At 40.9% G+C, this 4317-nt stretch overlaps 1 long non-coding RNA gene across 1 annotated transcript; it reads right to left on the bottom strand.

Moving 5' to 3' along the window:
* Positions 1-248: 248 nt before the first annotated feature.
* LOC115170163 (uncharacterized) lies at positions 249-968 on the bottom strand. The gene is made up of 2 exons (XR_003870975.1): positions 444-968; positions 249-326 (listed from the first exon to the last, which is right to left on the bottom strand). It is a non-coding gene; the product is annotated as an uncharacterized LOC115170163 (long non-coding RNA).
* Between the last annotated feature and the right edge of the window lie 3349 nt (positions 969-4317).

Genomic DNA, 4317 nt, shown 5'->3' with positions numbered 1-4317 from the left:
ACCAAAGCAGAGCGGTGGAATGACACATTGTCCCAGATGACAGTGTGTTGCATCTGGTGCATTTCATTACCTGCTGTGACGATGTGGTGCAGTCGGTCCAAAAATGGCAGAATGTGAGGTGTGTTGTAAGGGCCCATTTTGGCATGACGGAGGAGAACCCCATGCTGTGAAATGGCGATGTTACCCCCACGTTGCCCTGGGACATTGGCCACAGGGCTATAATCAATGATACTTCTGCCTCTCCTTGCTTTTGTGAGGTTGAACCCTGCCTCATCAATATATATGAATTCATGCAGGATTTCCTCAGCATCCATCTGCAAAACTCCCTGAAATACAGTGAAAGACAAGATTGTGTAGTTCAGGATAGGTCTAGTATACAGTCAATGTAAAAAAGTCATGTGTGCAGTATGCAACATCACAGTGCTAAAGTGAACAATACAAACCTCCACATACTCATGCCGCAGCCGTTTGACCCTCTCTGAATTCCGCTCAAAAGGCACTCGATGAAGTTGTTTCATTTGAACCTGATGTGTGCCAGTGTTGACTGAGAGACCTGATGGACATTATTGAAAATGGCATGGTCACCGATAATGTTGGCTTGTATTTCTGAGCCTGATAGCATTATTGGCCAAAACCATGTTTATTATCTCTTGTTCTTGCGTGAATATGGGCCCCCTTCCTCCTTGTCGTTCCCGTCCCTCAATCCCATGTAGAGAATAATACATGTAACTTACTGTACAACGTCACAGGAAGGGGTATCACAAGTGCTGATATGGTGCATACAATAAGCGGCTGATTACTGTAACTGTAGACCGATCATCTTTTACCTGTTTTCCTGTCAAAGTCCTTATGACAGATGCCACTGTATATCTGCTAAGATTTGGCTGAACTCAGTCCAGCCTCCCTCAATCTGTGGTTCACAACATGGTCCACTAGTGTTGCACTAATGTCATTTGATAAGTTTGGTCCTCTTCTTCTTTGTGCACGTTCTCCTCCTGCTTCAGGTCTTCTTCGGCCTCTGCCTCTTCCTGTACCTTTCTGACTCCTTCCATTTTGGTTGAAGGCAGGTGAACCTACCTGCTGCATTTTTATAGTGCTTAAACCTGATTTGGTGTCTACAATTTAGCAATCGTGTGTTTGTGCACCTGATGGCTGTGTTTAACAGATTGGCTCATAGGTGTGGTAATTTGACAGTCAGTGCTTTGGAATTGCAAGGAAGTGACATCATGATATACTTCTGTATCTGAAATGTTTTGCAAATAGTGTGAAGCTGACAATGTGCTTACAGTTGTGCAAATCTAGCCTTGTGTTTTGCTCCTTGAGTGTAAGGTTTTGCTAATTGTGGGAAAAGTTACATTTTAGTGTGTAAGCAATCGTAAAAAACGAATTGTTTATTGAAGAAGCATGGGAAACGGTGTTTAAACTCTTTACAATGATCTGTGAAGTTATTTGGATTTTTCCGAATTATCTTTGAAAGACAAGGTCCTGAAAAAGGGACTTTTCTTGCTGAGTTTGTATTTCTGTGATTTTTGTTTAGTTAGTAAATAATTAAGCCAATTTGTATATAGCTGATTCATTATGGAGCCTAGGGTTCGTGCAGATAAGCAAGAATTTTACGACATTTAGGATGACTAAGATTAATGAGAAAAATATCTGAAGTGTTCGACTCGTGAAATAGACAAAACATTTCCCCGTGGTGTCCCGACTTCCTAGTTAAAGTTTACATGATTAGAATAAACAGAGTTAAAAAAAAGTTTACATGATTGGTTTAAACACGTAATAATTACACACATTTGATGGTAGTCAAATGACTATGTACATAGGGCAACAGTCCTTCTAATTACTTAGTTTTTCTGTCGCTTTGGTGCATTTTTCACATCATCCCTAACATGTGCAAAATAATATGTGCATTTCTCAGAACAATTTGTACAAACTACAATAGATGTGTTTCTAAAGCTAGTCAGTCACTAAAAATCCTTAGTACATCTCTCAAAAGTAAATATTCATGCCAATGATCATGTCAGTGTCATCAGAATGATAAGTAATTGAGTCATTGTTCACGAACAAGGTCGTCAAAATGTTTAGGCATGTTGTCAATGGAACTGTGTACTTTGACAGTATTACCTGATGTAAACTTAGGCTACAGTTTGGATGACAGTTACTGTATTGAAAATGCACAAGGCTGCACTTCTATGGCATATATCAATTTCAACAGTACTATTTACATATTACTGTATGTGGGTTATTGATTGAAAGAGACTGGACCACCCAAGGGGCACACAGGAAACCAGCCCTAAGGCACAACTTTGCCCGCAGCACTGTTCTAGTGCTGTCTCTACACATCCAGACGTTCCTGTCTGTCGGCCCACATATTCTCATCCACATCACACCGGATATTTTCCCTTCCAATGCAACGTGGAAAGAATCTTTTGGAATGCCTTATCCATCCTCTGCAGGCGTCTACTGTGATGTCCTCACATGCTGCATCCATTGCAGCCAGCAGGGTCATCTGTGTGTGTGGCTGACGATCGAACACCTTCCACCTCCATGCTGAAAATAACTCCTCAACTGGGTTAAGGAATGGTGAATAAGGTGGGAGGAATTCTATGAGCATCCTCGGGTGGGTCACAAACCATTGCCTTATGATGTTTGATCGATGGAAACTCACATTATCACAAATGACCACATACTTTGCCAAATCCTCTCTAAACAGACCCCTCTCATCATCAGGGATGAGAGCCCTGTAGAGAGTCTCTAAAAAGTTGAGTAGATGCTGGGTGTTGTATGGCCCTATAAGGGGGATATGGGTTAGGACACCATGCTCTGAAATAGCAGCACACATGGTGATATTTCCTCCCCGTTGACCTGGCAAATCCACAGTAGCTCTGTGACCGATGATATTCTCACCCCGCCTTCTGCATTTGGTCAGGTTGAAGCCAGCCTCATCCACGTATACAAAGTTGTGAGAGGGTTCACTTGATTCCAACTTCATTATACGCTATATCCCAGAACACACAGTTGAATTTGTTTTGGTAAGGAAGTGACATAAAATGTACATATATTGCATGTTCCTTCCACAGCAATGGAAATGTGTGCAGTTTATGCTTACTGTACTATGTATCACTATAAAATGTTGCTGTAAAGTAGTTACATAGATATATGTTTTACCTGTACATACTGGTACCGTAGCTCCTTAACTCTGTCCTCATTCCTTTGGAATGGTACACAGTACAGCTGTTTCATACTCATCTGGTTTCTATGCAGCACCCTGTCGATGGTTGAGATGCTAACTGTATGGATGTTTTCAAAGACATCGTTGTCTTCTATAATGGTCCTTTGTATTTCCCTGAGTCTCATGGCATTGTTTGCTCGGACCATGGTGCAAATAGCCTTCTCCTGTTGAGGTGTGAAAAGGCGTCCTCTGCCACCGGTTTAAGGTAATCTTGCAGTCCTATGTGGGGAAAAATGCAGTGATGCATCGCACACTTTCACATAGACAAAAACTATGCGAACACACATTTTACTGTAAAACATACAGGTGGGTGCATGTAAGGTGCAGTATAGAGTATTTCTGTATGCTGTGAAATACAAGTGGACTACTGTAAAATGAAGCATTGTATACAGTATACTGCTTATATACAGTAACTGCATTGGTGGACATACCTGTTCTCTCCGAAACGTTTGAACTATTGAGGACACGGTTGATCTCCCAATATTAGGCTTCGACCCGCCTCAGCCATTGTAAGGCCATGATTGACAACAGTCTACAATAGTGGCCCTTATGTCATCAGATATGCGCCTATGTCCTCTTCTTCCTCTGTTTTGCCTTCCACCACGCATCGTTGACCCTGTTCGTTTCCTGGTCCATCCATTATTGGAAAATTGCAAATCTGTTGTGGTCTGTCTATATATGCTTGCCAATTGATTCTTCATGAGATGCACCTTAGACAACTGGTTGATTGAACTAACACTTTTACATTCCTTCATGAGTGAGGGTCAATTTCACCTGCACCATTCATCAATTCACGTTTTTGTACAAAAGGTCTAATAGAAATGTGTAAAACTATGCTTGACAGTTTGACATAGTTCAACAATTTTGCATGTAATGGCTTATGCAAGGAACTAATGCCTAGATGTTTTGAGGGGTAAGACTATTCAACAGAGAACTATCTACTATATTTTGATCAACATGACATGAGCAATTAAATGTGGAAAAAGCTGACACTTGTACATTATCAATTGCAATATGTACAAAAGCAATTGCAATTTGTTCAAAGGAATAAGAAATTGCTTTAATGATGTTGTCACGTATTTCGT

Source organism: Salmo trutta, chromosome 31 (genome assembly GCF_901001165.1).
Source record: "Salmo trutta chromosome 31, fSalTru1.1, whole genome shotgun sequence".
Lineage (NCBI taxonomy): Eukaryota > Metazoa > Chordata > Actinopteri > Salmoniformes > Salmonidae > Salmo > Salmo trutta.
Note: the sequence above shows the minus strand (reverse complement) of the source record. Positions and strands in the feature narration are given on the sequence as shown.